Genomic DNA, 14,994 nt, shown 5'->3' on the forward strand with positions numbered 1-14,994 from the left:
GCAGAAGTAATTACTTTAATTGCAGCAATCAATAATAGCGCTTTCACCTGCATTTACAGCTGGTGAACTTGGCATTAAAAAAGGTTGTTGCTAACAACACAAAATAGTTCAGTTATATACAGTTTGTATTGTGAGATAGTTCTGAACAATGGAGATCATGAATATGATTCATTTTGCAATCCTGCATCAACACGGAACGAGGTGGTTGTTGATCCAAGCTGCGGAGTGTCAAAAAAGACGCCTAAGCGTACCGAGGGTATTTTTACCCAGAATTGGCCTCCATGCCCTCAGTGATAGAGAGGTGATCCGTAGATTCTGGATTAATAGGGTTTCTATAGAGAGACTCTATATGGAAATTAAAGACTCTCTGGAACCACTCACAGCGAGAACTCGGGCAATCACTGGGATGGTAAAATTACTGTCTGTCCTATATTTCCTGCAACTGGATCCTTCCAAGCTGTGACGAGTCTAGCCATTGGTATGAGCCTGGTAACCATTTCCAGTCATTTGAAATGCCTTGCACCAACGGCTAGTACATCATGTCCATTTCCCCAAAACACAGGAGGAGTGGCATGATGTAAAGATACAGTTTTACCAGATTGCTGGGATGCCAAACATATTGAGGGCGATAGATTGCACAGACATATCGGTGCAGCCTCCCAAGGGAAGAGAGGAGGCATACAGGGACAGGAAGCAGAACCACTCCCTGAATATCCAGGCCATCTGTGATGCCCAATTAAGAATCATGAGTGTCTGCTCTGGATTCCCTGGTTCAAGCCACGACTCATTCATCCTCAGGAATTCGGCCATATACAATCGGTTCCAGGACGGACAAATGCCAGAGGGGATTCTACTAGGTAAATATCTCTTATAAATATTCATGTATGTATATTATAGGATTAATTCATTCATATTGCTAATATCAATTGTCTATTTCTTTCACGCAGGAGATTCTGGATAATCCTGTCTTCTGTGGCTGTTCACACAGGTGAATAATCCCACTACTGTAGAACAAGTGTGCACTATAATGAGGCTCACATTTCCACAAAATGTGTAATAGAGCGCACATTTGGGGTATTGAAGAGCCGTTTCTGCTGTTTGGACAGCTCTGGTGGCGTCCTTCAATATGCCCCCCAATAAGTCTCACTCATCTTCCTCATATGCTGCATGCTTCACAACATTGCCATTACCATGCCAAATAAAGATCTTGAGAACTTGGATATCCGTATGACGATCACATTGCACCCTTAGAGCAAAATGATGCAAGGGGAGTCCAAGCAAGAGTTGACTATATTCAGGCAGTATTTGGCCAATAATGATGCAATTATTGAGTGTTGTACATACTGGTATGTTTATTTTTTTTAATGTTATTTTTGTTTATTGCATTCAACCAAAAGATGTTTATTTTGGCTATAATAGATAAAAAAGAAAAAAGTACTTATAATTAGCACTCTTGCCTCAACAATAGAAAATGTGAATTAATCACAAATAGTGGCCGAAAAAAGAAATTCAGCAAATCACACTGATAAAGACTCTGCTAAAAATAACCATATCAGTGCTATATAATGTATATATTTAATAATAATACCAAGGATCAAAAACAGTTACATAACATACAAAGAAACAAACTACATATCCCTATAATCCTAACTGAAAAAAATAAAGGTACTAAAAGTCCATATGTGGAGGAGGATAATACGATTACCACAGTTCATGTCAAGATTATTGGAAAAGAGCTCAGTTCCGAATGGTATTCCGGCAAAATACTCTCCTCAGTAGGACAAAACAGTATTCCTGATCCAGCCGGAATGAAGTCCGTAAATACACTGAGGGAAGATCAATGCTGTGAGTTCCAAACTGTAGTTCTCATGAGGGACTTAGACACACTTCATGACAACATGCTAGAGGTTTCTGTGTAATAACTGAATACCCCCAAAAGGCTATCAACGTACCTCGCCTCACCACCGCTAGCTCCGAATGATATGTGACAGTGTGAGCACTACTCATACAGCTGCTCGCGAAAGCGGGATAAACCGCCACAATTCACAGCAGCTAAGAGGCTGAAATACTTCCAAATAGCTCTATGGAACACCTATTACAGGCTATCATCCGTGGTACATATTGCAATTATTTACTTTCAATTTTTGTTAAAAAATATCTTATAAAAAATATAGTAAAATAAATCTTCTTTATTGCACACTTGACTCTGTTTTTTTATTCTAAAGTGTTTCTTTCATAGAAAATATATTTGTGCAAACATAAATCAGAAAAATAGTTTGAAATGCTAAATATATTTCTAACATGGTTTTACTCTCTCATGTTTGGGAATGTTAAAGGGACAGTATAGTCAATATTAAACCTTCATGAATAAGATAGGGCATGTAATTGTAAGCAACATTTCTATTTACCTTTATCATTAAATGTGCTTTGTTCTCTTGGTATTCTTATTTGAAAGATAAACCTAGGTAGGCTCATATGATATTATCTAAGTACTTGAAGGGCCCCTCTTATCACATGCTGTTTTATATGCTTTTCACAGCAGGGGAGTGCTAGTTCATGTGAGCCTTATAAATAACATTGTGATCACGCACATAGCTTGTGGCTACATGCCACTAATTGGCTAATATGCAAGTCAATAGATAATAAATGAAATGTCATGTGATCAGAGGGCTGTCAGAAGATGCTTAGATACAAGGTAATCAGAGGTAAAAATTATATTAAAGGGACACTGAACCCAAATGTTTTCTTTTGTGATTCAGATAGAGAATGCAATTTTAAGCAACTTTTTAATTTTCTCCTATTAGCAAATGTTCTTCATTCTCTTGGTATCTTTATTTGAAAAGCAACAATGTAAGTTTAGATGCCGGCCCATTTTTTGTGAACAAACTGGGTTGTTCTTGCTGATTGGTGGATAAATTTATCCACCAATAAACAAGAGAACAAAGAAAAATTGATAATAGGAGTAAATTAGAAAGTTGCTTAAAATTGCATGCTCTATCTGAATCACAAAAGAAAAAATTTGTGTTCAGTGTCCCTTTAAAGGGACATGAAACACAAAGATTTGCTTTCATGATTTATGTATAACATAAAATATTTAAAAAGTTTCCAGTTTATTTCTACTATCAAATTTGCTACATTCTCTTGGTATCATTTGTTAAAGGAGCAGCAATGCACTACTGATTTATAACTAAACACAGGGGTAAGCCAATGACAATCGGTGTATATATATGCAGCCAACAATCAGCAGCTAGAACCAAGGTTCTTTGCTGCTGTTGAGCTTACCTACATAAGATTTTCAGCAAAGGATAACAAGAGAAGGAAGCTAATTAAATAATATAAGTAAATTTTGAAAGTTGTTAAAAATCACATGCTATTTCTGAATCTAAATAAAATATTTGGGATTCATGTCGCTTTAATAGAAGTGTGCTGGTTATGCAAAACTGGTGAATGGGTAATAAAGGGATTATCTATTCTTTTCAACAATAAAACCTCTGGTGTAGATTGACTCTTTAATTAACAGGCCAAAGTATATCTGGCCCATTGAATTTAAACAACAAGCATTTTAAAGCAATGGATTATGTAAATAAAATAAAAAAAACAAATAAATAAATCAAGAAAATCATGTAATACATGATAACCTTTAAATAAGAAAACCAAATATAAGCATTTGTTCCATGCATATGACAAAAATAAATAAAATAAATATATATATTATAATACATACATATATATTTACAAAATAATAAAAAATAATAATAAAAGGTCTATTCTTTAGACCTCTTAGAGGCAGGTGGAGATTGCACAGGTGATCTCTCCCTTGCAGACCTTAATAATTGATTTAGGGTCCCCTGAATCAATAGTAAGAGATTATTCTGGAAGTTCCTATTGGCCAAGTCTGCTCTCTCCTTGCGTTCCAACGCCCTCTGCTCTATAGCTACCCTGTGGCTGTCTATTGCTCACCTCTCCCTATCTAATTCTATTCTTTCCCTATCTAGTGATATTCTCTCCCTATCTAAAGCTTTTCTGTCCCTGTCTAATTCAATGCCCCTCTCTAGGATCTGCCCCTGTTGCTGGACTTATACTCCTTTTGCCCCAAGCAACTCCTGGTGATCAGCCCTGTACTGCCTCCACAGATTCACCATCTCCTGCATTTCTGCATCTTCTGGTAGAATCTCCTGAGAAGCAGCAGGACTAGCAGGGGCAGGAGCAGCAGGGGCAGGAGCACCATGTGCAGGAGCAGCTGGAGCCGATGTTTCCTGCAAGCTTTCCTGCTCCTCTGATTCCTGAGACAGGACGTCTCCCAATAACTCCTTCGATTCGTCATATATATGTTTGCAAATCTCTCTTAGAATAATGGACAGCTCCTCTGACATTTGATGTGCATGTTCCATATCTAAAGAGAATGTAAAATAAAAATATTATAATCACACATAATTCCAAGGGAGAGATTAAAGGGATATGAATTAAGTCTAAATGAAACTTGCAGGATTCAAATAGAGCATGTAAATTTAAGACACTTTTTAATTCACTTCTATTTTCAAATGTGCTTTGTTCTCTTGGTATGTCCTTTTGAAAAAAAAAAATGCACATAACCTACACCAGTGGTAGCTAGTTTCTGGTTGTTGCCTGCACACATTTGTCTCTTGTGATTGTCTAACTATCGCCTAGATTACGAGTTCTGTGTTAGCTTTAAAAAGCAGCGTTGAGAGGACACAACACTGCTTTTTATCTAACGCTGGTATTACGAGTCTGACAGGTAGAGGCTCACCGCTCACTTTTCTTCCGTGACTCGAGGCTACCGCAAATCCCCTTACGTCAATTGCATATCCTATCTTTTTAATGGGATTTGCCTAACGCTGGTATTACGAGTCTTGGAGAAAGTGAGTGGCAGAGCCTCTACCTCCAAGACTCCAACCGCATTTAAAAGTCAGTAGTTAAGAGTTTTATGGGCTAACGCCGGAACATAAAACTCTTAACTACAGTGCTACAAAGTACACTAGCACCCATAAACTACCTATGAACCCCTAAACCGAGCCCCCCCCCCACATTGCAAACACTATAATAAAATTATTTAACCCCTAATCTGCCGACCGGACACCGCCACCACCTACATTATACAAAATAGGAATATATAGGCGCTCTACGTAAGTCACACAGAATCCCAAAATAATGTACAAATAGATGTATATAGTAAGAAAAAGTAATTGTTGTTTATATAAAGCTCAAAGATATACTGAACAGCTTGTTAAAATATGAATAAAGTTAGGCTCATGTATATGTCAAATTGAGCTCATATATACATCAATATGTATGCACATAAATAAATAAAATTCTATACTATATATAATGTTATTTAGTATGAAGATATACAACCTGATGCCAAAAGGAAAGGATAGGTCTGTCCAAAAAATAAAATGATTGTGTTGTTGTTTCACAGCTCACTTGAGTTTGTTTCCTTTCCTTGTTAATAGGTCTCAATGAAGTGTTAGACGCTGCAGGCAAATTTCCAATTATGTGTAAACTTGTGTCGGGTGCTGCTTTTTGATCTGTTGCCTCTTGTGCTTCAGATAAAGGATACTGGAATCTAAGAAAAAAAGAAAAAGCGCATCCTCCGATTCAAGTGATAGAATTTAATAACAACAAATAAGCGCTTACAATATGCACTTACAAAATTAAAGTTAAAATACGCCTGTAGAATAGCCTCTCTGGTTACAGCTGAAAGACTGTCGTGTGTTTCCTCCAAAAACACCGCTATCACCTGGAGTCCTGCGATCTCTATATGCGGTTCATTTCAAGCTCCAAAGTATCGTCAGAGCAAATGAAGGGTAGAAGCGGGTTGGTCGGTAACAGAGATAAAGTTCAATGTCCAATGTTTGGTAAGCTTATTGGTCCTTGATCCTCAACGCGTTTCCGCCGACGCCGGTCAGGCTTTCTCAAGAGGTAAAGTTTGTCTGGTATCTTTGGCAATCGCGGGCTTTTTTTGTTTCGTTAGAGTAACGCCCCCAGGTTAAGGCAACCAATCAGTATGCTTTCAATAGTGATGTTGCCAAAGAATGTCCATACTCCGATGTTTTAACAAAGTCTATTATCTAAGATCGTCCTTATATGTTGCATATATTGTATACACAATAGTAACATTCTGTTAAATACACAATAGTAACATTCTATTATATACACACATTATAAGGAATATCTAATCTAGCGTTTAAAGCAACTGAAAAAGAACATTAAAAATTGTCTGAGAAGTACTATCTTAAAAGTTGCAATTAAAGAACCTATGCTAATACATTGTTAATAAAAATACATATATATACAATAATGCATACATACATAAACAGTCAAATACATAAATACATTAAGGATCCTAAAATTCATTAAAAATAAATATGTAGTATGTCATAACAAATAAAATTATTAATTTAGAGAATATTAATGAATTATAATTTATAATTTATAATTTGATATTCATATCTAAAACGATGTATATTAAAAAATCCAATATCATATATATTAGTTAAAAAAATTATGTGGAATTTAAAATTTAAAATTTAAAATTTAAGATTCAAATACAAATGATGAGAGACATCCCTAACTGTACATAATCTATCTATTCTTGCATCTATCACATAAAAGCCTGTATGTCTAGATCTACATTTAACCCTTTGGGTACTGAACTATTTAATTTAAAAATCCAGTATGTTTCTTGCTTTCTTAATTGTAATAATCTATTTTCTACTGTTGGTGGTATCCAATCAATAACCTGAATTTTTAGTGACCTAGGGTCACAATTGTGAGTCTCTACAAAATGTTCAAAACATTTGTAACTTAGGTTAGGATTTATTTTACAGGTAATTCTGTAATTATTTTAACTAAGTAGCTATTAAATAGTCATTAACTATTTAATAGCTATTCTACCTAGTTAAAATAAATACAAAGTTGCCTGTAAAATAAAAATAAATCATAAAATAGCTACAATGTAACTATTAGTTATATTGTAGCTATATTAGGGTTTATTTTACAGGTAAGTATTTAGTTTTAAATAGGAATAATTTATTTAATTATAGTAAATTTATTTCGTTTAATTTAAATTATATTTAACTTATGGGGGGGTGTTAGGGTTAGGGTTAGACTTAGGTTTAGGGGTTAATAATTTTATTATAGTAGCGGCGACGTTGGGGGCGGGAGATTAGTGGTTAATAATCGTAGGTAAGTTGCGGCGATGTTAGGGAGGGCAGATTAGGGGTTAATAAAATTTATTATAGTGTTTGCGAGGCGGGACTGCGGCGGTTTAGGGGTTAATACATTTATTATAGTAGCAGCGATGTCCGGTCGGAAGATTAGGGGTTAATAAGTGTTGGTAGGTGGCGGCGACGTGGGGGGGGGGGGCAGATTAGGGGTTAATAAATTTAATATAGGTGTCGGCGATGTTAGGGACAGCAGATTAGGGGTTCATAGGTATAATGTAAGTGGTCTAAGAAAAAAGAAAAAGCGCATCCTCCGATTCAAGTGATAGAATTGTAGAGACTCACAATTCAAGTGATAGAATTGTAGAGACTCACAATTGTGACCCTAGGTCACTAAAAATTCAGGTTATTGATTGGATACCACCAACAATAGAAAATAGATTATTACAATTAAGAAAGCAAGAAACATACTGGATTTTTAAATTAAATAGTTCAGTACCCAAAGGGTTAAATGTAGATCTAGACATACAGGCTTTTATGTGATAGATGCAAGAATAGATAATGTACAGTTAGGGATGTCTCTCATCATTTGTATTTGAATCTTAAATTTTAAATTTTAAATTTTAAATTCCACTTAAATTTTTTAACTAATATATATGATATTGGATTTTTTAATATACATCGTTTTAGATATGAATATCAAATTATAAATTATAAATTATAATTCATTAATATTCTCTAAATTATTAATTTTATTTGTTATGACATACTACAGATTTATTTTTAATGAATTTTAGGATCCTTAATGTATTTATGTATTTGACTGTTTATGTATGTATGCATTATTGTATATATATGTATTTTTATTAACAATGTATTAGCATAGGTTCTTTAATTGCAACTTTTAAGATAGTACTTCTCAGACAATTTTTAATGTTCTTTTTCAGTTGCTTTAAACGCTAGATTAGATATTCCTTATAATGTGTGTATATAATAGAATGTTACTATTGTGTATTTAACAGAATGTTACTATTGTGTATACAATATATGCAACATATAAGGACGATCTTAGATAATAGACTTTGTTAAAACATCGGAGTATGGACATTCTTTGGCAACATCACTATTGAAAGCATACTGATTGGTTGCCTTAACCTGGGGGCGTTACTCTAACGAAACAAAAAAAGCCCGCGATTGCCAAAGATACCAGACAAACTTTACCTCTTGAGAAAGCCTGACCGGCGTCGGCGGAAACGCGTTGAGGATCAAGGACCAATAAGCTTACCAAACATTGGACATTGAACTTTATCTCTGTTACCGACCAACCCGCTTCTACCCTTCATTTGCTCTGACGATACTTTGGAGCTTGAAATGAACCGCATATAGAGATCGCAGGACTCCAGGTGATAGCGGTGTTTTTGGAGGAAACACATGACAGTCTTTCAGCTGTAACCAGAGAGGCTATTCTACAGGCGTATTTTAACTTTAATTTTGTAAGTGCATATTGTAAGCGCTTATTTGTTGTTATTAAATTCTATCACTTGAATCGGAGGATGCGCTTTTTCTTTTTTTCTTAGATCACCTACATTATACCTATGAACCCCTAATCTGCTGTCCCTAACATTGCCGACACCTATATTAAATTTATTAACCCCTAATCTGCCCCCCCCACGTCTCCGCCACCTACCAACACTTATTAACCCCTAATCTTCCGACCGGACATCGCCGCTACTATAATAAATGTATTAACCCCTAAACCGCCGCAGTCCCGCCTCGCAAACACTATAATAAATTTTATTAACCCCTAATCTGCCCTCCCTAACATCGCCGCAACTTACCTACGATTATTAACCACTAATCTCCCGCCCCCAACGTCGCAGCTACTATAATAAAGTTATTAACCCCTAAACCTAAGTCTAACCCTAACCCTAACACCCCCCCCATAAGTTAAATATAATTTAAATTAAACGAAATAAATTTACTATAATTAAATAAATTATTCCTATTTAAAACTAAATACTTACCTGTAAAATAAACCCTAATATAGCTACAATATAACTAATAGTTACATTGTAGCTATTTTATGATTTATTTTTATTTTACAGGCAACTTTGAATTTATTTTAACTAGGTACAATACCTATTAAATAGTTAATAACTATTTAATAGCTACCTAGTTAAAATAATTACAGAATTACCTGTAAAATAAATCCTAACCTAAGTTACAAATACACCTAGCACTACACTATCAATAAATTAATTAAATAAATTAAATACAATTATCTAAACTCAAATACAATTAAATAAACTAAACTATAGTACAAAAAAAACAAACACTAAATTACAAAAAATAAAAAAATATTACAAGAATTTTAATCTAATTACACCTAATCTAAGCCCCCTAATAAAATAAAAAAGCCCACCAAAATAATAAAATTTCCCCACCCTATACTAAATTACAAAAGTAATCAGCTCTATTACCAGCCCTTAAAAGGGCTTTTTGCAGGGCATTGCCCCAAAGTAATCAGCTCTTTTACCTGTAAAAAAAAATACTATCCCCCCCAACATTACAACCCACCACCCACACACCCCTACTCTAAAACCACCCGATCCCCCTTTAAAAAAACCTAACACTACCCCCCTGAAGATCACCCTACCTTGAGCCGTGTTCAGCCAGCCGGCCACCGATGGAACAGAAGAGGACATCCGGACCGGCAGAAGTCTTCATCCTATCCAGGAAGAAGAGGACATCCGGACCGGCAGACATCTTCATCCAGGCGGCATCTTCTAACTTTATCCTTCCGGAGCGGAGCCATCTTCTATCCAGCCGACGCGGAGCCATCCTCGTCTTCCGACGGACTAACGATGAATGAAGGTTCCTTTAAATGACGTCATCCAAGATGGCGTCCCTCGAATTCCGATTGGCTGATAGGATTCTATCAGCCAATCGGAATTAAGGTAGGAAAAATCTGATTGGTTGATTTAATCAGCCAATCAGATTGAAATTCAATCCGATTGGCTGATTGGATGAGCCAATAGAATGCGAGGTCAATCCTATCAGCCAATCGGAATTCGAGGGACGCCATCTTGGATGACGTCATTTAAAGGAACCTTCATTCGTCGTTAGTCCGTCGGAAGAAGAGGATGGTTCCGTGTCGGCTGGATAGAAGATGGCTCCGCTCCGGAAGGATGAAGATAGAAGATACCGCCTAGATGAAGATGTCTGCCGGTCCGGATGTCCTCTTCTGCCTGGATAGGATGAAGATTTCTGCCGGTCCGGATGTCCTCTTCTGCTCCATTGGTGGCCGGCTGGCTGAACACGGCTCAAGGTAGGGTGATCCTCAGGGGGGTAGTGTTAGTTTTTTTTTAAGGGGTGATCGGGTGGTTTTAGAGTAGGGGTGTGTGGGTGGTGGGTTGTAATGTTGGGGGGGGATTGTATTTTTTTTACAGATAAAAGAGCTGATTACTTTGGGGCAATGCCCCGCAAAAAGCCCTTTTAAGGGCTGGTAATAGAGCTGATTACTTTTGTAATTTAGTATAGCATAGGGGATTTTATTATTTTGGGGTTTTTTTTATTTTATTAGGGGGCTTAGATTAGGTGTAATTAGATTAAAATTCTTGTAATATTTTTTTATTTTTTGTAATTTAGTGTTTAATTTTTTTTTGTAATATAGTTTAGTTTATTTAATTGTATTTGAGTTTAGATAATTGTATTTAATTTATTTAATTAATTTATTGATAGTGTAGTGTTAGGTGTATTTGTAACTTAGGTTAGGATTTATTTTACAGGTAATTTTTTAATTATTTTAACTAGGTAGCTATTGAATAGTTATTAACTATTTAATAGCTATTGTACCTAGTTAAAATAAATACAAAGTTGCCTGTAAAATAAATATAAACCTTATAATAGCTACAATGTAATTATTAGTTATATTGTAGCTATATTATGGTTTATTTTATAGGTAAGTATTTATTTTTAAATAGGATTAATTTATTTAATGATAGTAATTTTAGTTCTTTTATTTGAATTATATTTAACTTAGGGGGGTGTTAGGGTTAGGGTTAGACTTAGGTTTAGGGGTCAATAACTTTATTATAGTAGCGGCGACGTTGGGGCGGGAGATTAGGGGTTAATAATTGTAGGTAGGTGGCGGCGATGTTAGGGAGGGCAGATTAGGGGTTAATAAAATTTATTATAGTGTTTGCGAGGCCGGAGTGCGGCGGTTTAGGGGTTAATACATTTATTATAGTGGCGGCGATGTCCGGTCGGCAGATTAGGGGTTAATAAGTGTTGGTAGGTGGCGGCGACGTGGGGGGGACAGATTAGGGGTTAATAAATATAATGTAGGTGTTGGCGATGTTAGAGACAGCAGATTAGGGGTTCATAGCTATAATGTAGGTTGCGGCGGTGTCCGGAGCGGCAAATTAGGGATTAATAGTATAATGCAGGTGTCAGCGATAGTGAGGGCGGAAGATTAGGGGTTAATAAGTGTAAGATTAGGGGTGTTTAGACTCGGGGTTCATGTTAAGGTGTTAGGTGTAGACTTAGAAAGTGTTTCCCCATAGGAAACAATGGGGCTGCGTTAGGAGCTGAACGCTGCTTTTTTGCAGGTGTTAGGTTTTTTTTCAGCCAGCTCAGCCCCATTGTTTCCTATGGGGAAATCATGCACGAGCACGTTTAGCCAGCTTACCGCTACCGTAGGCAACACTGGTATTGAGAGTTGAAGGGAAGCTAAATTTGCTCAACGCTCCCTTTTCTGAGGCTAAAGCAGCCATTCAGACAACTCGTAACCCCTAATCTGCCGACTGGACATCGCCGCCACTTCAATAAATATATTAAATCCTAAACCGCCGCACTCCCGCCTCGCAAACACTAGTTACATTTTATTAACCCCTAATCTGCCGTCCCTAATATCGCCGACACCTACCTACATTTATTAACCCCTATTCTGCCGCCCCAAACGTTGCCGCCACTATATTAAATTTATTAACCCCAAAATCTAAGTCTAACCCTAACTCTAACACCCCCCTAACTTAAATATAATTTAAATAAATCTAAATAAAATTACTATTATTAAAGGGACACTGAACCCAAAATTTTTCTTTCGTGATTCAGACAGAGCATGCAATTTTAAGCAACTTTCTAATTTACTCCTATTATCAATGTTTCTTCTTTCTCTTGCTATCTTTATATGAAAAAGAAGGCATCTAAGCATTTTTCTTGGTTCAGTACTCTGGACAGCAGTTTTTGATTGGTGGATGAATTTATCCACCAAACAGCAAGTACAACCTAGGTTGTTCACCAAAAATGGGCCGGCATCTAAACTTACATTCTTGCATTTCAAATAAAGATACCAAGAGAATAAAGAACATTTGATAATAGGAGTAAATTAGAAAGTTGCTTACAATGTCATGCTCTATCTGAATCACAAAAGAAAATAAATGGGTTCAGTGTCCCTTTAACTAAATTATTCCTATTTAAAACTAAATACTTACCTATAAAATAAACCCTAAAATAGCTACAATAGTTACATTGTAGCCATCTTAGGATTTATTTTTATTTTACAGGCAAGTTTGTATTTATTTTAACTAGGTACAATAGTTATTAAATAGTTATTAACTATTTAATAACTTCCTAGTTAAAATAAGTACAAATTTACCTGTAAAATAAACCCTAACCTAAGTTACAATTACACCTAACACTACACTATAATTAAATTAATTACCTAAATTAACTACAATTAATTACAATTAAATAAACTAAAGAACGAAAAAAAACAAACACTAAATTACAGAAAATAATAAAATAATTAAAAAAAATTTTTTAAATTAATTGCACCTAATCTAATCCCCCTAATAACATAAAAAAGCCCCCCAAAATAAAAAAAAACACTACCCTATACTAAATTACAAATAGCCCTTAAAAGGGCCTTTTGCGGGGCATTTCCGGGCAGAAGAGGACCTCCAGACGGGCAGAAGTCTTCATCCAGGCGGCATCTTCTATCTTCATCCATCCGGAGCGGAGCGGGTCCATCTTCAAGCCATCCAACGAGGAGCATCCTCTTCCATCCAACGACTAACACTAAATGATGGTACCTTTAAGTGACGTCATCCAAGATGACGTCCCTTCAATTCCGATTGGCTGATAGAATTCTATCAGCCAATCGGAATTAAGGTAGAAAAAAATCCTATTGGCTGATGCAATTAATTGTAGTTAGTTTAGGTAATTAATTTAATTATAGTGTAGTGTTAGGTGCTATTGTAACTTAGGTTAGGGTTTATTTTACAGGTAAATTTGTACTTATTTTAACTAGGAAGTTATTAAATAGTTAATAACTATTTAATAACTATTGTACCTAGTTAAAATAAATACAAACTTGCCTGTAAAATAAAAATAAATCCTAAAATGGCTACAATGTAACTATTAGTTATATTGTAGCTATTTTAAGGTTTATTTTATAGGTAAGTATTTAGTTTTAAATAGGAATAATTTAGTTAATAATAGTAATTTTATTTAGATGTATTTAAATTATATTTAAGTTAGGGGGTGTTAGGGTTAGACTTAGATTTAGGGGTTAATAACTTTATTATAGTGGCGGCGATGTTGGCGGCGGCAGATTAGGGGTTAATAAGTGTAGTTAGGTGGTGGTGACATTGGGGGCGGCAGAGTAGGGGTTAATAAATAAAAAGTAGGTGTTGCGATGTTGGGGGCAGCAGATTAGAGGTTCATAGGGATAATGTAGGGGGCGGCGGTGTCCGGAGCGGAAGATTAGGGGTTAATAATAAAATGCAGGTGTCGACGATGACGGGGGCAGCAGATTAGGGGTTAATAAGTGTAAAATTAGGGATGTTTAGACTCGGGGTTCATGTTAGGGTGTTAGGTGTAGACATAAATGTGTTTCCCTATAGGAATCAATGTGGCTGCGTTAGGAGCTGAACGCTGCTTTTTTGCAGGTGTTAGGTTTGTTTTCAGCCGGCTCTGCCCCATTGATTCCTAAGGCGGAAATCGTGCATGAGCACATTTAGCCAGCTCACTGCTACTGTAAGCAGCGCTGGTATTGAGGTGAAATGTGGAGCTAAATTCTGCTCTACGCTCACCTTTTTGCGGCTAACGCCGGGTTTAAAAAAACCCGTAATACCAGCATTACTTTAGTGAGGGAAAACTGTGCGTTAGCCACGCACACCATTACCGACAAAAACTCGTAATCTAGCCGATTGTTTGCTCCTCTCACTAATCTCCAAATCTTTTATGTTGGAATGACAGACAACTCTTAATTTGGTATGTTATAGAAAGGTATATAAAAACATTGACTAACCATTAAACTGATTTGCATAACCAACAATGTTATATTAATAAAACTGATAAGAAATTTGAAATGCACAAATATATCTGCGATAAGGGAGATGTTTGCAGAGGTTAAGCTACTAGCCAATCACAGATCAAATCAATGTAATTTAACAGTGTTGTTTAATACAGTGATTTTCTGGAGTAAGACAATTTAAATATTATGGCATTGACTGTCCCTTTAAGGGAGCACATTTATAACATTCAGGTGTTTTCTTGATTTTGTTACCTGAGGAGGATATTGAAGAGGTTGGAGGTGGTCCCATAGCACAATCTACATCCACTAAAATAAAAAAAGGTATATTAAATTAAACTTGAATGTTAAAAATCAAATTGAAATCATATGGATGATAGCATTTTAATTAAAGTAAATATTTAATTAACAGACATACCTGTTGTTTGTTCCACACCCGGTTCAGGGGTGCTGCACATAATGTCAGGTAGTGTGGCTGCTGAGGAGAAGCTG

The sequence above is a fragment of the Bombina bombina genome, chromosome 5 (genome assembly GCF_027579735.1).
Source record: "Bombina bombina isolate aBomBom1 chromosome 5, aBomBom1.pri, whole genome shotgun sequence".
Taxonomy (NCBI): Eukaryota; Metazoa; Chordata; class Amphibia; order Anura; family Bombinatoridae; genus Bombina; species Bombina bombina.